At 41.2% G+C, this 26,349-nt stretch overlaps 1 pseudogene; it reads left to right on the top strand.

The window, feature by feature from the left end:
• Nucleotides 1-25,861, top strand: part of LOC125930367 (transcription factor BTF3 homolog 4-like) — a 181,444-nt pseudogene extending 155,583 nt beyond the window's left edge.
• The last annotated feature ends 488 nt before the right edge of the window (nucleotides 25,862-26,349 follow it).

The following is a 26,349-nucleotide window of genomic DNA, read 5'->3' as shown; positions in this document are numbered from 1 at the left end:
TTAGTTAACAGTATGCCATGGAGATCTATCAATGTTAGCACATATAATCTCAGTGCTATTTCAATACAGCATAGTGTTCCATGACATAGATCAATGTTTCTCAGTTCTGGCCCATTTTTGTTTTTTGTTTTTTTTTTAACAATACTGATGTCCAGATTACAGATCCCATACCTGTCAATAGGGATTCTGTTGCTTCTGGGTTGAGGGTCAGCACAGGTCTTCTTAAAAGCTCCCCAAGTATTTTTCGGGTACAGAGTTGAGAATGACTGCTCTGGATGTACTACAATTCATTTATCCCCCTTTGTTAACCCATATTGATGGTCATTCAGGTTGTTACCTCTTTTTCTGCCATTACAAGCAATACTGCTAAGGAGTATCTCTGTTTCATGCCTCTGCACACCAAGTGGAATTTTAAGGAGGATATGTATTTTGTCTCCTGGATATGGCCAAATGACCCCTGGGGTTCCACTCCCACCAAAGTGTTCCTGTTTCCCCAAGCCTCACTAGCGCTTAATATTACCAAACCTTTGAATTTCAGCCAATTTAATGGTTGAAAAATGGCACTCATCATTTATACTTCACTACATCTTTAGAGCCATCTGTTTGCATTCATGGTGACAGTAGGGATCTTTTTTCTAAAGAACTGATTTTAGCTTCCTTACAAAGATAGGAGAAGGTCTGTGATGACCCTTGACTTTTTAGCCTACTCTCAAACGCTTTGAAGTTTGAGATTGGAGCTCACTTATGATCTTCTTTCTGTGGCCATCGCTCTTTAGGTGTGGTAACTCCTTTACTGTTCCTACCAGAGACAGGAAGGAACATTTTTCTTCCCCTGGAAGCCAATGTGAATCAAATCACTCATCCTACACATGATTATTGAGTGCTTGTTATGAGGCAAATACTGTGCTAGCTATCCCCTGACCTCAGGGAGCTCATATTCTTATAGGAAGAGACATTCAATAAGCAATTAATAGAACTCACAAGTCAATATCAAGCATGTTAGAGAGTGATAATTGCAATAAAAAAGACAAAGTAAATTAGAGTAACAGGGTTTGGAGAGTTTGAGAGCTGGAGGTAAGGGGGCAGAACATAGTATTGAATAGAGTCATGTTAGGAGTTTTCACTCAGAAGGTATTATGGGTTGGATTGTGTCCTCCCCAAAAAGATATGTTCAATTTCCAACCCCTGGTACCTCAGAATGAAACCTTATTTGAAAATAGTCTTTATAGAGGTAATCAAGTTAAAATGAGGTCATTAGGATGGACCTTTGTCCAGTATGACTGAAATCCTTCTAAAAGGGGGAAATTTGGACCCAGAGACTGATACACACTTGGGGGGGGTGGGAAATGATAGGAAGAGACATGGGGAGAGGGTGGCTATCTATAAGCCAAGGGCCACCTGAGACTACCAGAACCTAGGAGAAAGACTTGGGATGTATTCTTCCATAGCACCTTCAGAGGAAACAGGGTGCTGCTAACCCCTTGGTTTTGAACTTCTGACCTGCAGAACTGTGAAATAATATATTTCTAGTGTTCAAAGCCACCCAGTTTTTTGTGCTTCGTTACAGCAGATCTAAGAAACTAACATAGAAAATGAGCTGAACAAAACCTTGAGGGAAATAAACCATGTGGACACACTTGCCTCTAACATTTTTGGGGCCCCAGCCAAGAGTTCAAATGGAAGCCTGCGTACCATACGTCCAAAAATTTAGAAGTTATAAATGAAGCTAATACTCTGTTAAATAAGCAAGGTTCTATCTTCCTACCTTGAAATTTACTTTCATCATGACCAAAAGACTTTCCAGACTACTTGGAATTCTGCACCAAAACATGGCAGTACATGTAGAGCAAGCCCAGGCCCACAGCCCTCTCCCCTTCTCTTCCTGTCCAAAGCTCACTGCACACAGGTGCCCATTGTGGTTAGAGGTACACACAGTGGCCAGCATGAACCTAAGGAAGAGGCTATATGGGCTCTGAATGTGGACTCCAGGGTCCAGGGTACATGGTGTATGATCTCCAGGGGTTGCCGGCTCCATGTAGGTACCATTCCTTGTACTGCAGAATCCTGACTCCCTGGCAAGGAATACAGCCAGAGGAGGCCAGAGCGGGGTGCTTCAAAACAATGCTCCCCAGTGCATCTGGGAACCTGTGCCAGTCCAAAAACCATCTGTTTCCCATCTGTAAGGAGGTATGGAAGAAATTGAGAGTAAACCCTGAGAAATTGGCATAGCAGTTTCACTTGTTATAATATCCAAGTGTTTATGGGCATTGAAATTTGAGTTTCATGTAATTATCATGTATCAAAAATATTATTCTTTTTTAAAATTTTTGTTCCCTAACCATTTAAAAATGTAAAAGTCATTCTTAGCTTGCAGATAGTGGAACAACCAAGGCCAGCTAGATTTGACCTAGAGGCCATGGTTCACCTAACTCTGATAGAGAAGATAGTGGGGAGGGGTGCTGGAGCTTTGTCCTTGAAGGTAGGGGGACGTGAAGCCCAGTGTAGGTGGCACAGACTGTTCATCTATGATAGCAGGAACAAGGAATGGAAACAGATAGGACTTCAGCCACTGAAATATTTTGGTTTACATCCCCTTTGAACCTTTAAAGCTGCTTGCTTTCAGTAAAGCACATACATTCTCCAAGCTGCAATGATTTCCATAAAACAGGTGCATATTTACTTCATAGACAGAAAATGTATACTCAGTATGTTTATTGTTCGTCTGTCTCTTAGCTCCAGTGATTAAATGATCACATTAAATGATGCAATATTTGGTGTTGCTTCTTAATTTTTGAAAGAGAAATGCATCTTTTACCACCATGGGTTTTACTCTTTTTTTTGGACCTTATTCTCCCCCTGCTCCCACAACAAATCTGAGAATCGTCTTCTTGGGGGGGGGGGGAAATGCATGAATATATTCTCCAAACCATTTCAGTCAATTCACTGATGCTCCCACAGCCAAGGTTGGCCTCAAACCCCTAGTTAAGAAATCCTGATTTACAAGCTGACCAAGGTTCTGAGAGTTGTGTTTTTCTTTCAACATTGCCCTTGAGTTTTTTTGGAAGAAAAGAGCTACATGCATGCAAAATGATTATTATAATTACACACACTGTTATGCTGATTCCAAACAGCCTACCATGGAGTTCTATTCAGAAGACTAGAGAAAAGGGCGGAGAAGCTTCTAGGAAGAAGGGAGAGGGTGGGTATCACTCAACTCCATGCCTTTCAAAACCATTCTACTTGGGATCCACCCCATTCCTAGTCCTCTCTGTGACCTGGCTAATCTATCCTCCCATGAAAAGGAGAAATAGATAATGCTTTGTAGAAATACATTAGTTCTTTGATTATATATGCTTTGGGGGTCACACCATGAATAGTAACTTGCCATAGTAATAGATTTTATCCTTTCTACCATCAAGAAAGCTTTGTTTCCATTTGCCCAGCAATATCAGTATCTAATGCCCCAAGTGTAATTCTCCTAAACCTACTGCACAGCACTTACAAAATGTGCAGAATAAATACCAAGACCTAAGCCAGAAGAGAAAATATAAGAGGTGTTGCCTCAGACATTGAAAGTGAAAGAAAAGTCATATTCTAAAAACTTCTCATTTTCTTTCACGTATTTACATTAGCAGGCAAGACACTTTGTCAATTCTAATCCTTTCATAAAATTTAAGTTGGAATATTTCTTAATGGAATGTCACCACAGGAGGCCAGCTAAGGTCTTGGCTGGAAGACTTTCCTGGAATATTTTGTTTCCCTTGGAATTTACAGTACTGTCTGGTTGAATCTAATTTGACATTCTAACAATTGGAGCATTGTATTAGGCACAGTGAAGCAGAAAATTTACCCTATCCTACTCCCCATTCATCCTTCCTTTGCCCTTGTGAAAATTGCCCGCTGTTTTATCCCACTGAATCAAAGTGTTTGGGAGAAGACAAATGTCACATCTAATTCAGTCAACATTTCCATAAGAAGTAGGTTTTTAATACCTAGAATAAATCTTTCATTTATTCAACAAATAGTTTTATTTAGTGGTTGCTCTAAGGTTTGAAATGTGCATTGTTGACTCATTACAGTGTGCCTTCAAATAACATTACACCACGTCACACACAGTGTGAGAAACTGACAAAAATATATTTGTTTCCCCCCATTCTTTTTGCTATTGTTGTCAGATATTTTAGTTACATACATGGTATAACATCCATTATATGTTGTTGTTATTTTTACTGTAAATGGTCAATTATGTTGTAAAGAAGTTAGAAATTATTTAGAAGTTAGACATTTATTTAATGGTACTTACCATTTAAAGTGTTCTTCATTTCTTGGTGTAGATTTTGATTTTCATTTGTTACTGTTTTTCTTCTCCTAAAGAACTTCCATTTTCGTGAGGTTCTGCTGGTGATGAATTTGGTTAGTGTTTGTTAGTCTGACGATGAGTTTATTTCTCCAGTTGTGAGGGATATTTTCACTGGACGTAGAATTCTAGGTAGACAGACTTTTTCCTTTCACACTTAAAAATGCCATCTCACTGTTTTTTGGTTCATGTTGTAGTTTTTTTATTTGTTTTGTTTTATATGAGAAGTCAATCACAATTTCTGAGTCTTCTGTATGTAACGTGTCTTTTTGCTTTGACTGCTTCTACCATTTTATTTTCATCATTGATTTCCAGCCAATTTCTCATAACATGTCTTAGTGTAGATTTCTTTTTCATTTATCCCACATCAGGTTGGTTGAGCCTCCTGAATTTCTGGGTTTATATTTTTCATCTAACTTGTAAAGATTTTGACTAAAATTTCTTTTTAAAATGTTTATTTATTTTGAGAGAGAGTAATCACGAGCAAGTGAGGGGCAGAGAGAGAGGGAGAGAGAGATTTCCAAGCAGGCTTTGCATTGTCAGCTGAGAACCTGATGTGAGGCTCAAACTCAGGAACTGTGACATCATGGCCTGAGCAGAAATCAAGAGTCAGGCGCTTAACCGACTGAGACACCTACGTGCCCCTTGGCTAACATTTCTTAAAAAAAAATTTTCTTTCTGTCCATTTCTCACTCTCCTCAACTTCAAGAACTTGAGAATATTTGTTAGACTTGATGTTATCCCATAGGTCATTAAAGCTCTGCTCTGTTACTTTTATTTCAGCTTTTCTTTCTCTGTCTGCTTCAGTTTCATTAGTTTGAATCCCTGATATTTTCTTCTGTAGTATCTCACCTTCTGTTAATGCCATTCAGTGAATTTCATGGTGAATACTGTGTTTTCCAGTTTTTAGATTTCATTTTGGTTCCTTTTTATCGTTTCCATTTCCCTATTGAGACTCACAGTCTATTCTTTCATAATGTTTACATTTTCTTTTGATATCCTTGGCCACATTTATAATAGTAGTTTAGAAAGCTTTGTTTCCTAATTCTGTCACTTCTGTCTTTTCTGGTCTGTTTCAATTATTGACTGATGTTCTTCCTTCACATTTTCCTGTTTCTTCATGTATCTAATAATATGTTATTATGTGCTAGACATTGTGGATGATGCATTGTCAAATGTCTGGATTTTGTTGCCTTCCTTTAAATAACGTTGGGTTTTGTCTGGAAGGTAGTTAACTTCCTTATGGATCAGCCTGATCCTTTGAAGCTTTAAAAAATACTTGTTATGTTTGGTCTAGTATATTCTTAACTCTGGGTTGATAGCAACCCTTCCCCTAATGCATAGTCTTTCTTGTGTCAACTGAGTGCCCAGAATTATCAAAGTGGTCTCTCAATTACACATACAATCATCTCTGTCAATTTCCTTTGCCTCCCTTTGTGGATTCTTGTCCTGTGCACATGCCACTTGGTATTCAGTCAAAGATTCTGGGAGATTCCTATGCAGATTTCCACCCCTCTGGAGTTAAGTCCATGATATCTGCCTTAACTCCAGTCTCATCACATCTGCTCAATGAAATTGCCATTCTCTGCTTCAGTTTTCCCTCCCTCTGCCATGATGTGGAAAGAGCGTCAAAGCAAAAACAAAACAAAACAAAACCCAGGGCAACCAAAGGGTTCAACTCATGCATTTGAAGGCAAGTTTCCAACCACACTGTGTCATGCACATTAGACACATTATTTAAACATATTTTTTAATAAGCAGGCATAAAAGTGCTTGAACAAAACATTTTTGCAAGCTGCATGAGTTGTAGATCTCTGCCCTTTTAACTCCAGCTATTGTGGAAGATTCACATGAGCAGTTGGGATGCTAACCTAGATGCACCATCAAGAAATCAAATCTCCAGTATCATCTTACGAGAACATGCTCCAGTCTCCATTAGACTTTGCACTCTATTCATATAAGGACAGAGAACTATCTCTACAAGACTCTGGCTAAGACCTATATCTTGAATACCACTGATTTATCCAATGAGAACCCATTTATAGCATCTAATGTATTCATTTAAAACCCGTTATTTTGTCAGTGAAAACACGTTTCTGATATTTGTTTTGTTAATGAGCAAAGACTGTTCTACTTATGGACTGTAAGTCCTTCTGGAATCTGGTCTTTATGATTCAAAGCAAGTGCCTCTGGTGTATACACTTCTCATTTGGGCAGCATTCTTCACCTAGCATGTAGCTTAAGCTAACACAGGCAAGATACTGCACTGTCCGTGTGAAAGTATTTAAACTTCCCATAAGTTTATACACAATGAAGAAGTGGTATCAGGAGAATCTAAAATCTCTGCCCTTCTAGGATCATGAACTGTGGACGAAGGCAGAACAGAAGAATCTGGGAAATCTTCTCTCACAAGATAATCTGACTTTCAGGGCTATTTCTCCCTTCAAAATCAGATTTTTCATATTAGACTGGCATTACCTCAGTCTTTCTCCATCTGTCCTGAGCTGATGAGCGTAAATGTCTCAGGGCTACATGCTGGGGGAGTGGGGAGAGGCTTCCCCATTCTATGTGTCAGAGCAGGTTACAAGTCCAGCCCAGATGCAAGGGGTTTGGAAGTGAATTTGATTGGAAAAGACTTCATGGCCACATTTCAGCTACCACAAGATTAGTGCTCTGAAGGCAAAGAACAGCACACTACAGAAGTGTCTGAGGGATTAGCAGAAGCTCATTGACTGAAGGCTTAACTCTACCCCCAAAAAGTGATGCATCTCAAGATGCATGTCAGGGATAAGGAGGTATTTACTAGAAGGGGGGTAGTGTTTAGACAGTAGGACCATCGCTTGCAAAGTCTTGGGCAGGCAGTACATTTCATAAACCTGAAGAATGCAAAGGAAGCCTTCCTGTGCCAAGGACACCAGTTGGAAATCTCATGGGATTGTGGAAGGATACTTCTTTGTCAGTAAGCATGGTGAAGTGAACACTGAACTGAGCCTTCCAGCCACAGGGGTCCCTCTCAGCTCAGTGACTCAGTAGTTGCATCCTCTAATGGGAAAATGGTAGAATAAAAGGGCCATGGAATCATCTAGTGCTGCGTTTCCCAGAAGGTTTTCTGAACACTGTCAATTAAGTGGTCCGATTGTTTGAAATGTTTGGGAAACACCAGTTCAGTGAGTTTATTACTGAACTCCTTGGAGATATGAATAAGCTAACATGTATTCAAGTCAGTGGTGTGCTGATAAATGCTTACCAACAAGCTGAGAAAAAACATAACCCTGATTTTGAGCATTTGTCAATGTCTGGAGTTTATACTCCCACCATAACTATTTGAGGCTACCAGTGTGACCTCACTGAATACATAGCTGGTTTAGAGAAGTTTTGAAAACTTCACCATCAGCTCCAGCACACTCATTGTGGGACTCTCAGAGATGGAGGGAATGAAGCTTTGCCCAAAACCTCATGGCCATGGCTGCATTCCTATAGGACATTTAAGGGATGAATACTCTTTAGATGCACTTTAGGAAATTCTAGTTTGGTTATTCTATAAATGGGGAAACTGACCAGCTAAATATCTTGACCAAGAACTCAGATCCAAGCACAGATTAAGCTTTTCTGAGCTTCTATCCTGCAGCAAAACTCTTAATGTCCCTCTTTCATTCAGGTATCCTAGATTCACGACTGCCGTTTACTTGCCATGAACCATGTCATGGTCTCTGCTAAATGATTCCAGCTCATTGTGAGATGTGTAACATGATGTTACACATCATTGTCCCCATTTTACAGACGAGAGCACTGAAGTGCCGAGATATCAAATAACTCCACAAAATGAGGCAAAGGCATTGTTTGCTACCAGATACCTTGCTCTCAGTAAGACACCCTGGTACCGTATTGTTCCCTACCATGGCCAGATGTGATAGCACAAGAATAAGGCTTGTCATCTTCCTTTATCAGCAAGAAGAATGTCAGCTTGTGTGTGTCCCCTTTCTTGCTCTCATTCTTAAGCCAGAATATCTCCACAGACCAGCTTTGGACAATGGACATACCAACAGCCTGATCACTCCACCAGCATTTACTGGTGGGTGATATAATGGAGTGAATGTTTGTATGTTGAATCCCTAACCCCTAGTGGGATGGTGTTTGGATAGGAGCCTTTGGGAAGTAATTAGGTATAGATAAGGTCATGGGGTGGGGCCCTCATGATGGGATTAGTGCCCTTATGAGAAAAGTCACCAGAGAGCTCACTGCTTTCTCAGTGCACATATAAAGAGGAGGTCATATGAGCACTTGGTGAAATGGTGGCTGCCTACAAGTTAAGAGAAGAGGCATCAGAACGAAACCTACCTTTCCAGCACCTTGCTCTTGGACTTCCCTGTCTCTGTAAGTGTGAAAAATACAAGTCTGTTGCTTATGTCACCCAGTCTATGGTATTCTGTCTTAGCAGCATGAGCAAATTTAGCATCAAATTGTGAAATATTGAGCTCCAGGGCTGGAGCAAGAAGTGGGGGAGATAATTAGTTCAATGGTCATAGAATTCATGACCTTGCTTCTAGAAGTCCACATGGTAGTTATAGTTATAATAGCTTTCTACTTAAACTCTTTTACATCTATGATGCCATTTGATCCTCAAAGGACTCTATGAATGTTTTCTGTTTCAGAGAGGTCTGACTTTGTCCGGGGTCACATAGCTCCAAGGTCAGGAGCACTGAATCATCATCTGCCCCTGTGTCTTTCCCAGTACATCAAGTTGATTTATGCTTAACTATTAGAGTATAGCTAAGCTATTAGTTCTCCCTGAATCAAAACGTGAAAGGCATTAGAGAGGCCTTCAAGATTTCAAAAAAATATGGTATACATATCTTCAAATACGAGTTCAAACACAAGGAGGAACATTCACTTACACGTCACTGTTGCAAGAACTCAGAACGAGGGCCAACTTGGTAATTAACACAATGAACCCTTACGTTGTGCTTCCTAGATGTTGGACACTTTTGGAAAGTTTGACATGTATTAACTCATTTAACCCTCACAATAATAACCCTAGGACATAGCTATTATGATGATGATGCCGTTTTCCATATTAGCAAATGATAGCGTAGGGAGAAAAAGCTTAGTTCTGACTCCAGTTGTCTGTAACTGTAGATGACTGGGGAGGGATGTGTGTGTATAGAAGGTGGAGGTGAGAAGGGGGTGATTCCCAGTTACAAGGCATCGTGTTCTGCTTTCTGCTTCCTGCTTTCCCTCAGCATCATAACCATAGTGCCTCTTAGCTGCTCATTTGTACAAGCAACCCAATTTTCTTCTTGAAACCCTCTCCATTCCTCGCTCTTTGAACTTAAGGCATTGAGAAATTCTGTTAAAATGCAAATCTTACCCTGTAGGGGAAACACATTCAACTACTATTTTCCATTTACACTTTTTCTGTGAATTCATTTTCTTGACTGGCTTTTGATTCATTGAAAAAGCCCACCCAGACTGCAGAACCAAGAGATTTTTTTATTTCTGTGTTTGTTTTCGGGGAATGGGAAGGTCAGGACAGGAGACTGTCCTGAGAAAGCATAACAGTGACTGACAGAGTTGACTCTGTCACCACCTAACATCACCACCATGCTAGGCACTGGACTCCTCCCTGTGACATTCTCAGCAGCCTTGCACTATAAGCTAAATATCATTACACCCATGTTGCCAATGAGAAAACTGAGGCTTGGGGACGTTAAGTGATCACTTAAGGAATAAACTAGTTAATGCTGAGGAAGGATAGCCTAGCTATAGCATTGTAACTCTGAGGGCTCTGGCAAACTGGAAAACTCCAGAAAAGTGCTAAATATCTAGGGTGTGTCTGAGTGTGAAGCAAGAGGGGAGGCAGGTAGTTATTGTGAGAAGGGGACATTCAAAGGAGTATCAATAAAGAAGGGGCTCTGGCCACCCTCTCCCTTGTGCTCCACCTCCATACTCCATTCTGTGGTGGCCTCATGAGACCACAGGCCTTCCCCCCACCTCCTTCCCAAAGTCTCTGCAGCTTCCTTGGAGACAACTGCTTCAGCGGAGCCCCCACGGCTCATTGGGGGTCAGTTCCTGCCAGGAGGCCAGAACCACTTTCTGGTCCTGCCTCCCACGGCTTTCCTGGTCTAGGCCTATTTCTGTTTCCTGTGTCATTATGTCACCTTCGGCAGTGAAGGTACCTGAGCATGTAGACAGGTGTGAGGACTGCAGGCTATATAGGGAGGTGACGTTCTCTCAGAACCCCAGCAGGTTTGGGTCCTGGCTCTCCACCCTCTGCGGAGACCGTCCCTCCAGACTCTTCCCTACAATGAGCCCTGGGAGCCCTCTCTTGATCACCTGCCTTCTCAAAGCCAAGGAAGGATGGAAGTTCTGTCACTTCCAGCTTAGCGACTCCGAGCAGATTGCTCAGTGTCCTTGATTTCCACATGCATAAAATGTGGATGGTGAGAATATTTGCCTCATGGCCAGGAGGCTGTAAGGATTAAATGCATTAATCCTGGCCCAGGCCTGGCACATGGTAAATGCCCATCAACATCCTCTGCTCCTGGTGGCGATGTTATCATCTATAACTGAGGAGTTATATCAGTCACAGCAATTTTGGGCTATGTGCCATATTTTAACATATTTTTTGCTTTTCTTCACAGACACACAGACACACATGGACACACACACAGACACACACACACACACACACACACACACACACACACACCACTTCGTGGCTATGAGCGTAGCAGCACAGGCAGACCCAGCATTTGGAACTCCATTCATCTCTTGGCTATGCCCAACTCACTGGCTGGCCTTGAGCAAGCTACCCCCTCTCCAGCCCTGCTGAGGTCCTGCAACTTAGGAAACTGCAGTGAGGTGTCACTCGTCACAGGCTGAAGGGCTTGGGCGAATCCAGATGGCAGACAGGTTCTTGGGGGTGCCACTGTGCTTTGAAAACATGGTAGTGTCACACTGAAGTCCAGATATGTGGCTCCCTCAACAGTTGTGGTGACAGCACCCCCAATTCCTTGGAGCCAGGAAGGATTTTGGAAGTTGTTCATTACTGCCTGGCCCCAGGAGGCACTTGACTTTGCAAACCTTTGAACCTACGAATTCTCATGTCCGTTCCAGCTGGAAAATTCAGCAGTTGAAACCTCAGGTTTGTCTTGCAGGGCTGAGAAGGATCCCTGCTGCAGAGGGTTAAGTGGCTACTTTCAAAAGGACAAAGCAAGAGATGGCGATAAGATAAGGAGCTGTGTTTTCACCAGACACTCCTTGGAAAGAACAGGCTTTTGTTGTGATCCAGAGGATAAGAGCCTGAGCCTCGAATTCATCAGGCCATCCCTCCTCCCGTTAGCCAGGGCTCAGGGCCGCCAGGGATGTGTCTGCAGCTGCTGCCACCTGCTGGAGCCTGGAACCTCTGCAGTCTGCCTGCAGGTGTTTGCACAGACATTTCCTCCAAGCCTGGAAACACAGCTCTTGTCCTGATGGATGCAGTGGCCTTCACCTTTGCAGTTGGCTGGTATTTCTGGAGCACCCGCTGTGGGTCAAACACTATGCTTAGAACTTCCTTGCATTGTCTCATCTAATCCATTTCACTACAATGGAGGCCCACACAAGGGGAACTTTTGTCTCTTTTTCACAACCGTATCCCTAAGTGCCTACAAAGTGAGTGGCCCACAGGAAGTACTTGGTAAATACCGATTGCATGAGAACAGCCATAAAGATAGATTGTGTTATTGCTCTGGTTTTATAGAAGAGGAAGTTGTCACTTGGTGACACAAAAGCTCCAGGTATTGTGGATAAAGTGGTGAGGGAAGCTGGAAAGATTCTTGCCATAGGCAGAGTTCGTCTGTCACCTGGGGTGATTTTGTTTTTAAGTTTATGTATTTATTTTTGAGAGGGAGAGAGAGTGAGCAAGGGAGGGGCAGAGAGAGAAGGAGAGAGAATCCCAAGCAGGCTTCCCACTATCAGCATAGAGCGTAATGTGGGGCTCGAACCCACCAACAGTGAGATCAGGACCTGAGCTGAAGTCAGGAGTCGGAGGCTTAACTGACTGAGCCACCCAGCCTCCCCTGTTGCCTGGGGTGATTTTGAAGGCACAAAGTCAGGCAGCGCTAGGCTCAGGCAGCAAGGGTTCTTGGGGTGCCACTGTGCTTTGAAAAAGTCAGGGCTGCAAGCCATCAGGGAAGCAAGCCAAATCAAAATGTTGCCGTGGGCCCTGGTGACCTTGAGGCACAACCAGGGCTCTGGCCAGGGCAAGAGACCCCTGACAGATGTTTTGTGCTTTTTTTTTTTTTTAAGCAATTTTAGGTTTACAGAATAACTGATTAGAAAGTACAGAGTTCCCATCTATCCTCTCACACCCCAACCCCTTCCCCCAGTTATTATTAACTCTTCTGCCCCATTATCAACATTTTGCATTAGTGTGGTACATCTGTTATGGTTGAGGGGGTCAATATTGATACATAGCATTAGCTGAAGTCCACAGTAGTTTATGTTAGGGTTCCCTCTTGGTGTCTTACATTCTAAGTGCTCTGACAAATGTATAATGACATGTTTCCATGTTTGCAGTGTCATCCAGAAAGGTTTCACTGCCCTAAGAATCCTCGGTGCTCCGGGGCGCCAGGGTGGCGCAGTCCGTTGAGTGTCCGACTTCAGCCAGGTCACGATCTCGCGGTCTGTGAGTTCGAGCCCCGCGTCGGGCTCTGGGCTGATGGCTCGGAGCCTGGAGCCTGTTTCCGATTCTGTGTCTCCCTCTCTCTCTGCCCCTCCCCCGTTCATGCTCTGTCTCTCTCTGTCCCAAAAATAAACGTTGGAAAAAAAAAAAAAAAAAAAAAGAATCCTCACTGCTCCACCCGTTCCTGCCTTCCTCTGACTCCCTGAACCCCTGGCAGCCACTGATCATCTTTACTGTCTCCATAATTTTGCCTTGTCCAGAATGTTATGTAGTTAGGGACTTATAGTATGTAGCTTTTTTCAAATTGACTCTTTCACCAAGGATTATGCATTTAAGATTCCTCTGTGTCTTTTCAAGGCTTGATGGCTCTTCTTATCACTGCATAAAATTCCATTGAATGGACGTACCACAGTTTGTCTCTCCATTCACCTATTGATGGGCATTATTGGTGCTTCCAAGTTTTGGCAGTTGTGACTAAAGCTGCTATAAACATTAGTGTACATGTTTTGTATGAACGTAAGTTTTCAACAAATTGGTAAATACCAAGGAGTGCAGTTGCTGACTCATATGGCAAGTTTTGTAAGAAATCTTTCAAAGTGGCTGTCCCCGTTTTGTACTTTTGAGCATTGCTGTTCGTGACAGGCATGCTGGCCTGCATTTTCCCCTTCTTGGTGTTGGCAAGACTTCGAGAAGACAGGCCTACATCTCCTCCCTTCCTGTCTGCATCCACCTCCCTTGCTGAGCCAAACCCACTTCCTCTGCTGAAAGGTAAAGAGAACAGAGGACCTTCTTTTTCATCCTACAAAGAGGGACACATTTCAGACAAGGTGTGATAGTGTAGCTGCTCTGGTCGCTTGAAATCCCCAAGCCATTCCCTTGGGCAGGAGGCAGATAGACTGGGCCTACCTCTCTGGAAGGTCAACCTGTGGCTTTGGGTTCAAAATTCTTGGCATGAGCACAGCCATGTGAGCTGAAGAAGACAGTTGCCGTTTTTTTTTTTTGTTTTGTTTTGTTTTTTTTAAATTTTTTTTTCAACATTTTTTATTCATTCCTGGGACAGAGAGAGACAGAGCATGAACGGGGTAGGGGCAGAGAGAGAGGGAGACACAGAATCGGAAACAGGCCCCAGGCTCCGAGCCATCAGCCCAGAGCCTGACGCGGGGCTCGAACTCACGGACCGCGAGATCGTGACCTGGCTGAAGCCGGACGCTTAACCGACTGCGCCACCCAGGCGCCCCGACAGTTGCCGTTTTGATGTGTGGAGCTTTGAGGCCTCTGTTCATGAAACTCTCATGAAACTAGTGCCTTGAACAACCAACTCCTGCTCACTTTCCGCTCTTTCTAAAATGTAGGCAAGTCAGATAGCTGTTTGGTTCACATCATCTCAAAACTTAAAGTAATTGGAATGTTTTGGAAATAATAGAACTGTATGCAAGCTAGGAGTTTATTTCACTTTTCCTGTCTCTTATTAAGAAAGTCATGAAAAATTAGATGCGGCCTTTCAGAGTTACTTTAAAAACAAATTTGAGGGGCACCTGGGTGGCTCAGTTGGTTAAGCGTCCAACTTCGGCTCAGGTCATGATCTCACGGTTCATGGGTTCAAGCCCCACATTGGGCTCTGTGCTGACAGATTCTGTGTCTGCTTCAGATTCTGTGTCTCCCTTTTTCTCTGCCCCTCCCTGGCTGTGCTCTGTCTCTCTCTGTCTCTCAAAAATGAATAAACGTTAAAAAAAAAATTGAAACTAAGTTAGGCTAACATCAAACTGTAAGTGTAGGAAAGAGAGGGAGTTTTTTTAAATCATGGTTTTGACATTATTTCCCAGAATTCAAAATTCCATGTTTGGTTACTTCTATGCAATTGCATCTCCCTTCCTGGCCAGACCAACCCAACCAACAACAACAACCAAACTCTTAATCTTCCATCAGTAACTTGGAGCAAGTCATTTAATCATGGATTCATTTTTTAAGGCTCATGCTCTTTGGTGACTGCCTAGGAAAACTCAAGGAATCTCATTTGAACTGCCTTAATCTGTAAGGAGGAAAAAAAAGCTTCAGTTCTGCTGGTAGGAGAGGGTTTATTTATGTGTCTCAATTTACCAGCCTAAGCACTGCAAATATAAACTCTCTGAAGGAAAATTTTGTCCTAATTACTTAACTGAATCCAGAAGCATCTGCTTTGATTTACGGTAAGTCCAGTTGGGTCTTAATCAGGCATTTTACAGCATGCTGAGGTAACTTAACAACTAGTACCTTTTTTGCTCCAACCAAGTATTTTTCAAAGGGTAGGGATAGGGTGAGGTCCAGAATAAACAATGTTAACAAATTCTCCAGATGATTCTTATAAAGACTGAAGTTTGAGAATCACTGCTCAAGGCAATACTTCTTTTTAATTTTGTTTTCCCTTTCAGCTTTACCTACGAATAACACATTCTGGAGAAGTTTTGTATTCCTAATATGTTTGATTGTCTCGCTGGAAACATTTTTACTTTATAAGTTTCTTAAAATTTTACTTTCTAAATGAAGTTATAGTAAAATTGGCTTTTTGTGTGGGTCTACACATCTGTGAGTTTTAACACATGTATTGATTCACGTAACTACCACACCACACTCAGGACACAAAACAGTTCCGTCACCCGAGAAAACTCCCTCATGATATCCTTTTGTAGGCACACCCTTCCCCCAACCCGTGTCCCTGGCAACAACTGATCTGCTCTCCATCACCAGCATTTTATCTTTTCCAGAAAGTTATATAAATGGAATCTTACAGTATGTAGTATATAATCTTTTGAGACTGGCTTCTTTCACTCGGCATAATGTCTTTGAGATTCATCCAAGCTGTTGCTTATATCCATAGTCCATTTCCTTTTATTGCTGAGCAGAATTCCATTGTATGAATGTAACCCAGTTTGTTTGTTTCCCCATTGGAGAGCATTTGGCTGTTTCCAGTTTTGGGCAATCATGAGTCAAGCTGCTATAAACATAAGTGTATAGGCTTTTGCATAAATATAAGTTTTCATGTATCTAGGGTAATACCTAAGAGGATCCAGGAGTCAACTAGTAGGCACATTTTTCACTTTATGAGAAACTACCTCCCTGTTTGCTCCAAGGGCTGTACCATATTGTAGTCCCCCACCAGCAATGTGTAAGAGTTCTAGTTCCAATTTGTCTTCGCCGGTACTTGACATTGTCAGTTATCTTTTTTTTTTTCAACCCTTTCTAATAGGTGGTTAGTAGCATTTCATCGTGTTTTTTTATTTTTTATTTAAAAAATTTTTTAATGTTTATTTTTTTTGAAGAGAGAAAGCACATGAGCGGGAGAGGGTCAGAAAGAGGGAGACACAGGCTCATGATGTTTTTAATTTGCATTTCCCTAATGGCTAAGGATGTTGAACATCTTGTTATGTGCTTTTTTGTCATGCGTATTTCCTCTGTCTGTTCAAATCTTTTGCTCATTTAAAAACTGGATTGTTTGTTCTCTTACTGTTGAGTTTTGTGAGTTCTTAATATATTCTGGATACAAGTCTTTGGTATGTGGTATGTAAATATTTTCTCCTACTTTGTAGCTTGCCTTTTCATTATTTTAACAGTGTCTTTCCTGGAACAAATTATTAATTCTGATGAAGCCCAATGTATTCTTTTTCTGTTATGAATCATAAAGGTTTTCCCCTATGTTTTCTTCTAAAAGTTTGATAATTTTCTGTCTTAAGTTTAAATATATGATTTTGTGTGGCACCTGAGTGGCTCAGTTGGTTGACTGTCTGACCCTTGATTTCGGCTCACATCATGATCTCATGGTTATGGGATCAAGCCCTCCATCAGGCTACATACATGCTGAGTGTGGACCCTGCTTAAGATTCTCTCTCCCTCCCTCCCTCTCTCTCTATCTCTCTCTCTCTCTCTCTCTCTCTCTTTCCCCCTCTGCCCTTTTCCCCTGTTCACATGCTTTCTCTTTCTTAAAAAAGAATCATAGATATGTAATTTCATTTGAGTTAATTTTGGTATAAGACATGAGATTTATATTGGAATTCATTTTTTCACATATGAAGTCCAAATGTTTCAACACCATTTATTAAGAAAACAATCTTCTATTGAATTGCCTCTGCACTTTTAGCACAGACTCAATTGATAAATTTAGTGCAGGGAAACTTTCTAGAGTAATGGATATGGAAATATTTTTTATTGGGTGTGTATTATGTGTGTTTATGACTTGGTCATTCTCTTCAGTTTGCACACTTCAGGTCTATGCATTTCATTGTATTTGAATTAAACTTCAATTAAAATGGCATCATTTGGCTGGCCATAGCATCAGGTCTATTTTCAGAGTCTCCTCTGTCCCATTGATCTACATTTTTTTTTTGCCAATACTATCCTATCTTGATCCCAATTACTGAAGCTTTATAGAAAAGTTAAAATTGAAAAGTGTGATTTCTCCAACTCTGTTCTTCTTTTTCAAAATCATTTTGGCTATTTTTGTTCCTTTGCATTTTTATATCCGGTTGGGATCAACTTATATCTCTACAAAAAATCCTGTTGGGAATTTGATTGAGATTATGTTAAATGTATAAATAAATTTGGGGAGATTTGACATCTTTACTTGTTATTTGCCAGTCTATGAACATGGTATGTCTTTGCATTTATTGAGGTCCTCTTTGATTTCTTTCATCAACATTTTGTAGTTTTCAGCACACAGATCCTTTGCATGTTTTATTGGATTTATATTTAAGTATTTCCACTTTTGAGCTCTTTTATTCTATATTTCAATTTTTTTAATGTTTCTTTATTTTTGAGAGAGAGAGAGAGAGAGAGAGAGAGAGAGGGAGAGAGAGCATGAACAGGGGAGGGGCAGAGAGAGAGGGAGACACAGAATCTGAAGCAGGCTCCAAGCTCTGAGCTGTCAGCACAGAGCCCAATGTGGGGCTCGAACCCATGAACCATGAGATCATGACCTGAGCCAAAGTCAGATGCTTAACCTACTAAGCCACCTAGGCACCCCTGAGCTACTTTAAATAGCATTTAGAAATATTTGATTTCCAATTCCTTTTTGCTGTTACATAGAAATATAATCCTTTTTTAACATTTACGTAGTAAATTCATCTTGTCTTTATTTCTTCTTTTCCAAATTGGATGACTTTTATTTGTTTATTTTCCTGTTTTTGTTTTTTGTTTTTTATTTACTTGCACTGGATAGTTTACTTGCACCATTCCAGTATGGTGTCAAATAGGAAGGGAAGTAGAGGAAGTCCGCCTTGTTCCCATTCTTCAGAGGAAAGTATTCAACCTTTTATCATTAAGTGTAATGTTTCCTGTAGATTTTTCTTTTTTTCTTTTTTTTTTAACGTTTATTTATTTTCGGGACAGAGAGAGACAGAGCATGAATCGGGGAGGGGCAGAGAGAGAGAGGGAGACACAGAATTGGAAGAAGGCTCCAGGCTCTGAGCCATCAGCCCAGAGCCTGACGTGGGGCTCGAACTCACGGACCGCGAGATCATGACCTGAGCTGAAGTCAGATACTTAACCGACTGAGCCACCCAGGTGCCCCTCCTCTAGATTTTTCAATGATGTCCCTTATTGGGCTGACAAAAGTCCCTTCTTTTTGTAGTTTGCTGAGAGTTTTTAATTATGAATGAACATTGAATTTTGTGAAATGCTTGTACTGTATTAATTGGTATGATCATGTACTTTTTCTTTTTTTGACAATGAATAATACATTGATTTTCAAATATTGAACTAACCTGGCATAACTCAAGATAAAGCCCATTATGGTCTGAGAGCATACTTTGGATATATGTATTCTGTTTTTATGATTGTATCTCTTTGTATAGTAATTTTAATGATTGCTGTAGAGTTTACAATATATATAACTTTTCACTTTTAAGTATCTTAGCATTTCAGGTTGAATATAGAAACCTTACCAGTAGATATGGTTTTTTTGTTATGATATGTTTTTTGTTATTTACATACAGTGAAAACTCCATCAGACAGTGTTATAATTTTTGCTTTCAACTATCAACCATACTTTAAGAAACTCATGGGAGAAAAGTCCCGTTATGTTTACACAGAAATTTACTATTTCCATTTCTCTTTCCTCATTCTTGATGTTCCAGGTTTCCTTCAGATATAATTTGCCTCTGTCTGAAGAAACTACTTGGAAATTCCTTTAGAACAGGTCTGCTGGAAATGAATTCTCTTAGTTTTTTTTTTTTTTTTTCACCTGAGAATGTCCTTATTTCACCTTGTTCCCAAGGCTGTTTCCAGTAGAATAGAATTCTGACTTGACATTTGTTTTCCTTCTGCACTTTAAGTATATTGTTATACTTCATTCCAGACTGGTTTCTCATGAGTATTCTGCAACCACTTCTATTCTTGTTCTCCTATAGGATAACTATCGGTAGTGTGTCCATTGTTCTCTGTTTGCTTTCAACATTTTTTCTTTTTCTTTAGTTTTCAGGAGTTTTATTATTATGTGTGTGTGGAGGGGGGATTTGTTTAGATTTATGTTATTTGAGGTTTTCTGAGCTTCTTGACTGCAGATTTCTGCCTTTTGCCACATTCAGGAAGTTTTCAGGTTGTTATTCTTCAGATATGTTTTCTTCATTCTTTCCCACTTCTCAGACATAATGATGGGCATGCTAGACCTTCTGGGATTGTCCACAGGTTCCTTAGGATCTGTTTATTTTTCTATCTTTTTTCTCTCTCTTGTTCAACTTATATACTGTCTCCTAATCTATCTTCATGTTCGCTGACTTCTCTGTCATTTCCATTCTGCTGATGAACTCAGCCAGTGAGTTTGTTTGGGTTATTGTATTTTCCAGTCCTAAAAATTTTTATTTGGTTGGTTCTTTGTATCTTCTTTTCTCTTTCTGAGACTTTCTATTTTTCCATTTATTTCAAGAGTGCCCAGGATTCCTGTTGGAATGTTGGAACATTTCTTTAACAGCTGCTTTAAAGCCTTTTTTCAAATATTTCTAACCTCTGTGTTATCTCAGCATTGGTATCTTTTCCCATGTGAGTTGAAATTTCCCTGATTCTCTGCATTCAGAGTAATTTTGGTTTGTATCCTGGACATTTTAAATATTATGAGACTCTGAATCTTACTTAAATCCTATGAAGAGTGTTGATGTTTTTGTTTTAGCAGTTAATCAACCCAGTTGGGTTCGGTCCTCAATTTCCAACCAGTTTTTTGTGGGTTGTGGTTTCAAGGTCAGTTCGGTTTTCAAATCCTTTTGCAGTGCTATTTAGATCTGTTCCAGATGTTCACCACCCAGGGCTCAGCCTGGGACTTGGGTATAGTCTGTTCCATAGCTCAGTTCCAAAGTCTCTGTATGTTGGTTAGGTCACAATCAGGAATGCATAGCTCAGAGGTTAGCCTAGGAGTCCATGAGCAACTTTCTCCTCTCTCTTGGCTGTCTCTGACACTTTTCAGCTCCCTGAACACCTCTTTTTGCTGATTTGAATGGAAAACTGGGGTTTTATTTACCCCACTCTGGCATGCACAACCCCTAGCTGTGCTCACATCTGGAGCCAAGTTTTAGGGTAAGAAAGCCACAGGAGTTTGCCTTATCTCTGGGGACCACAGGGCCTCCTGTTGGAGAGGAAGTTCCCTTCCTCAGAGTTTTAGGCTCCTGGAGGCCTCCAGTGCTGCCTCTGACAGCAGCACCATTAGTATGCCAAGACTGCTTGTGGGATGAGGTACAGGAGAATAGAAAAAAGACAAGAAGGAATGAGAAAAAGAAAATAAGTCATTTCCTCCCCCCTTTCTAAGTATCAGGAAACCTCTTTCCCTGTCTTCAAGCCAGAACTAAAGGGCTTTTCCTCGAGCTCTCTCTGTTCACTCCCAGGTTTTAGACTGTGCTGAGTTCAGGCCAGTAGACACTAGAAAGAGAAAAAGAGTAAACTCCGGTTTGATGGTTCTTCAAATTCTGGTCTTCTTTTCCAGCCCACTTGCTACTGCTTCCTTTTCAGAGTCCTCAAATGGCTGATTGATGCAATCTCTCCAGGTTGTATAGCTGCATTCAGTGAAAAAGTGTATTAACTATATTTTCCTATTCTTTATGTTCTGGTATCTAGGGTCTTGCTAATTGGGGAGGGACTACCCCTCTCAGGACTAGCTAATTCTTAAGAGATTTTCAACAGTTCACCTGGGGGCACACTTTTCATATGCAAATTAAAGAGTCCAAACCCCATACCCCCAACCACCTCCTTTACTGAAGTCTAATGCTTTGGGCTACCGGATCCACCTTCTGTAAATCACCCCGGAGCCAGACACCAGACAGACAACTCAGGACAGCCCCTATACCCTAGAGCCTCCTGAAATTTTTCAAACTAGCGAATTCCATGCCTGCTTACCTTGACTCTCGTGTTCCTTCCCACAGAAACTAGAGTAAATCTTCTTGCCCAGTTTTCCCTGCTGCCTCTGCCTCTGCCTCCTGACCATCCCAGGTGCTTCCCCATGTGGCCCCTCATGGAATGGTATGACCCTTCTCTTGGAAACTGTGAGTAAAAATCTCTCATGTCAATAACGGTCATCTCCTAATCTGTTGGCCTCACCATAACTAAATAATAATGAAACCTACATTTAAAAACAGAAGGACAGGTTAGAATGTGCTTATTTCATCTCACATGGAACACTCTTTATTTATAGACATAATCAGCCACAACTTTTTTCAGTTATAAATCAGAGAAATTGGCTCTCCCAAAAGATGGACTTTTTATGCCTTGAGTAACTGAAAAGTTCAGTTTATTTGTTTTTCCTTGTCTGTACTTTCTCATTTTTAAAATTTTATCTATCTATCTATCTATCTATCTATCTATCTATCTATCTAAGTAATGTCTACACCCAACATGGGGCTTGAACTCACAACGCCGAGATCAAGAGTTGCATGTTCTTTCTGACTGAGCCAGCCAGGTGCCCCTGTCCTGGCGCCCCTTCTCCTTTTTAAAACAACAAGTCTGTTTTAGTGTTATAGGGGGTCATGCTTCTCTGTGTAGTATCCCTTCCCCTTCCTACTGTGAATTTCCTTTAAGGAACCACTCCTGAGCTACTGCCAGCCTGTATGGTTTGGGTGTGAGTCACCATGGCATCATCCCCCACTGCACAGAGGTCACAGATCTAGTCTGCCCAGTGACATATTCCAATGTCCTGACCACAGCTGTCAGTTCAGAAATTAAAGCCAAGCCCAAGACTTTGCATGAAACTATTGAGAAAGAGCATCTCTGTTTCTGCTGGTGTTACTTAGTGAATGGAATGTAAATCTGAAGTTGCCTCTTCCCACTGTTTTTAAAGAGGTTACCAAATGGTAAAAAAACAACCAAGAAGAAAGCAGAGCTGTGTGTTGGTAAACAGATTTTTGGTAATATTGATATGGGTCCACCACTGTTGAAGACCTTCCTCTTCCCATGGCACTTTAGTTACACAAATTAGTGAATTCCTATTTTGCTTGAGCCAGTCTGTGTTCGTTTTCTGTCACTTGCAGCCCAAATGTCCTGACTAATGTATAAATGAGCCCTTTGTCTATTATAGTTTGTTGTGGCCTGAATCTTGAGTTGATTATCTTTAATCAACAGCACATGGAAATTTTTATTGGAGTCATTTGTTGAAATCCATTGGAAGGAATTGTAACTTGCTGGGTGAATTTTATCTGTCCATACCCTCTTCTTGTTGTTTTTGTCAATGAGACTTGGTCTGTGTTGCTTAGAGTGCTGATGAGTTTGAGTTTTCCCCAGAAGCAGACCCTGGGTAGATTTGAAAGCCAATAGTTTATTTCAAAGGCAATCCCAAGAGTATCAGCAGGGGATTGAGGGAATAAAAGTGGAAAGAGAAGAATGCATTATTACAAAGGTTTCTGGGGCTCATCCCTGCCTGGGAATTCTAAAGAACATTGTAGAATAAGCTCTAAAAATACCAACTCAGAGTATATGGAACCAGAGGGTATTTATCCTCCAACTCATATCCATCATTGGCTGAGGTCTGTTTCCAGGGCTTTAATTCTCCCAGGATGTCTGGCCTGCCCTGCTCAGGAGCTGAGAGCAAGTCTTTAGGTGGAGAGTTGTAGATACCTGTAATAGAATGTGCTAGGCATGTGTGTGAGGGACCCAAGGTTCAGAGGGATGTGGGAGGCGCACAGCCAACCTCTGCCACCAGAACTATGAGTGTTCTTGTTTTACATTTCTTTGCTTCTAGCTTAGCCTCTGAAGGTGTATTGATTGCATGTGTATTGATTCATATGTAATGACTCTTCACAAACACAGTAGCTTTAAAACTTATCAGCTTCCTCCATGTTTGGGACGATGAAATTGAAGTCAAAAGTGTGGTGTTCTCTAGGATATTTCAGTCATTCATTCATTCATTTCTACAACAAATGCTTTGGGACGACAGAAATCAATAAGCAAAAGTCTCTGTTCTTGCCAAGCTCAGAAACTGATGGCAAGCAGATAGAAATGTAATTACTGGTGGAATGAAATCATACTTGCTTTCATAGAGGTGAGTAAAAACTGCTATGAGAACACACAAAGAAGGCTGTGTTTTTATCTTTAAAGATGAGGAAGGATACTTATTCTCCTTGTTATTGCTATGTAGCAAACCACCCCAAACTTGTGGCATAAAATAGCACCCATTTCTTTATGCTTCTGCTTTGGTGGGTCAGTAATTTGAAAGGGAGTGTAGAGGAGTTAGTGTGTCTTCACATTATGGTGTCTGGAGCTTGGCTACAAAGGCTTGAAAGCTGGAGGCAACACACTGGGTAGGGTGTGGAACCATCTGAAGGCTTCTGGCAGTTGATGTTGATGTTTGCAGAGACTACAGAGAGGTTGCCAACTGGTACATCTACACTTGGCCTCTCCATGGGGCTCCGTGGTATCCTTATAGCATGGTGGCGAGATCGAAAAGCAAGTGCCCCAAGACAACCTGTCAGAAGCTGCATTGCCTTTTAGGGCCAACCTTCGGAAGTCATGTAGTGTCACCTCCACTATGATCACAAGCCTTCCCAAACCCACTAGGAGAGATCTTAGACCCATCTCTCAGTGGGTGGAGTCTCAGTCATATTACACAACAAGCAGCATTTGGGAAGGGAAAGATTGGTGCATCCACTTTGGGTAAACACTGTCTACCACAGTATTGAAGGGATAAAATCATTTTGTCCATCTGCTATTTAGTAATATATTTTCTGGGCCACATTATTTTCTGAGAAGTACCATTTTAAATTATTTACGTTGCCTAAATCAGATTGCCTCATAAAGATATGAAGAGAGGGATTTATTATTTAATGCATTTGTCGCTGCTCCATTGCCCGCACAGACTTCCTCCTTCGTCCATATTTTGAGAACCAATGCCATAGAGCCTGGACACAGTGGTGAAGAGGGCACCAAAATTACCAGACCAGACTCTTTTTAGAGGTCAGGCAAGGGCAAAGACTGTAAATATTCTTATCTTATCTTAGTACTAAGTTGTTTATGGACATACAAACCCATATACCTGCTAAGTTCATTTCTTTTTTTTTTTTTTTTTTTTGGTCTTTTCATAGTGTTATTTAAATTCTAGTTAGTTAACATAGAGTACAATATTGGTTTCAGGAGTAGAATTCAGTAATTCATCACTTATATACAACATCCAGTGCTCATCATAACAAACACCCTCCTTAATAACCATCATCGATTTAGTCCATCCCCTGCCCACCTCCTTCCATCACCCCTCAGTTTGTTCTACATTGTTAAGAGTCTCTAATGGTTTGGGGTGCCTGGGTGGCTCAGTCACTTAAACATCTGACTTCAGCTCAGGTCATGATCTCATGGTTTGTGAGTTCGAGCCCCGCTTTGGGCTCTGTGCTGACAGGTCACAGACAAGAGCCTGCTTCAGATTCTGTGTCTCCCTCTCTCTCTCTGCCTTTCCCCTTCTCGTGCTCGCTTGCTCGCTCGCTCTCTCTCTCTCTCTCTCTCCCTCCCTCTCTCCCTCCCTCCCTCTCTCAAGAATAAATAAACATTAAAAAAATTTTAGCTCCCTCTAGCTGCCATCTTTGTGTCCCAGCGTGTGTGTGCCTAATCTCAGCTGGTCCACCCAAGATCCCCTGAGCACCAGCCCTAGTCCCCCATGCATGGTCCCATTTCCACTCCAACCAGGTGAAAGAAACTATCACGAACCAGGAGAAACTCGCCAAACTTGCAAGCACAAGTGCACGCTGGTGGGAAAGGAACTGCTCACGGAAAGAAGAAAGTGGTTCATAAAACAGCTACGGCAGATGATAAAAAACTTCATTTCTCCTTAAAGAAGTTAGGGGTAAACAATATCTCTGGTGTTGAAGAAGCAAATGTGTTCACAAACCAAGGAACAGTGACCCACTTTAACAACCGTAAAGTTCAGGCATCCCTGGCATCGAACGGGCCATGCTGAGACAAAGCAGCTGACAGAAATGCTACCCGGTATCTTAAACCACCTTGGTGCAGACTGTCTGACTAGTTTAAGAAGACTGGCTGAAGCTCTGCCCAATCTGTGGATGGAAAGGCACCACTAGCTACCAGAGAGGACGATGATGATGAAGTTCCAGATCTTGTGGAGAATTTTGATGAAGCTTCCAAGAATGAAGCCAACTGAATTGAGTCAACTTCTGAAGAAGATAAAACTTGAAGAAGTTACAGGGAGCTGGTATCTTATATTATGACTGCTTTTTAAAAATTTTCTTCATGGGTCTGATAAAATCTAGATCTGATATTTTTAAGCCCACGCCCCTTGGACACTGCAGCTCTTTTCAGTTTTTGCTTATACACAATTCATTCTTTGCAGCTAATTAAGCTGAAGAAGGCTGGGAATAAAGTTTGAAACAAGGTTAATAAAGTTCTTTGCCTAGTTAAAAAAATTTTTTCAAGAGTCTCTTATGGTTTGTTTCCTTCTCTCTTCTTTCTTCCCCCACCATATGTTCATCTATTTTGTTTCTTAAATTCCACATATGAGTGAAATCATATGATACGTCTTTCACTGACTGTTTTCGCTTAGCATAATACATTCTAGCTCCCTCCACCTCACTGCAAATGGCAAGATTTAATTCTTTTTTGATAGCTGAGTAATATTCCATTGTGATTATACATACCACATCTTCTTTATCTCTTCATCAGTTGGTGGACATTTGGGCTCTTTCCATAATTGACTATTGTTGATAGTGCTGCTATAAACATCAGGGTGCATGCACCCCTTCAAATCTGTATTTTTGTGTCCTTTTGGATAAATACCTAGTATTGCAATTGCTAGATCATAGGGTAGTTCTATTTTTTAACCTTTTGAGGAAACTCCATACTGTTCTCCAGAGTGGCTGCACCAGTTTGCATTCCCACCAACAGGGCA

Source organism: Panthera uncia, chromosome A2 (assembly GCF_023721935.1).
Source record: "Panthera uncia isolate 11264 chromosome A2, Puncia_PCG_1.0, whole genome shotgun sequence".
Classification (NCBI taxonomy): domain Eukaryota; kingdom Metazoa; phylum Chordata; class Mammalia; order Carnivora; family Felidae; genus Panthera; species Panthera uncia.
The sequence above is the reverse complement of the archived record's forward strand: the minus strand, read 5'-3'. Positions and strand labels throughout refer to the sequence as shown.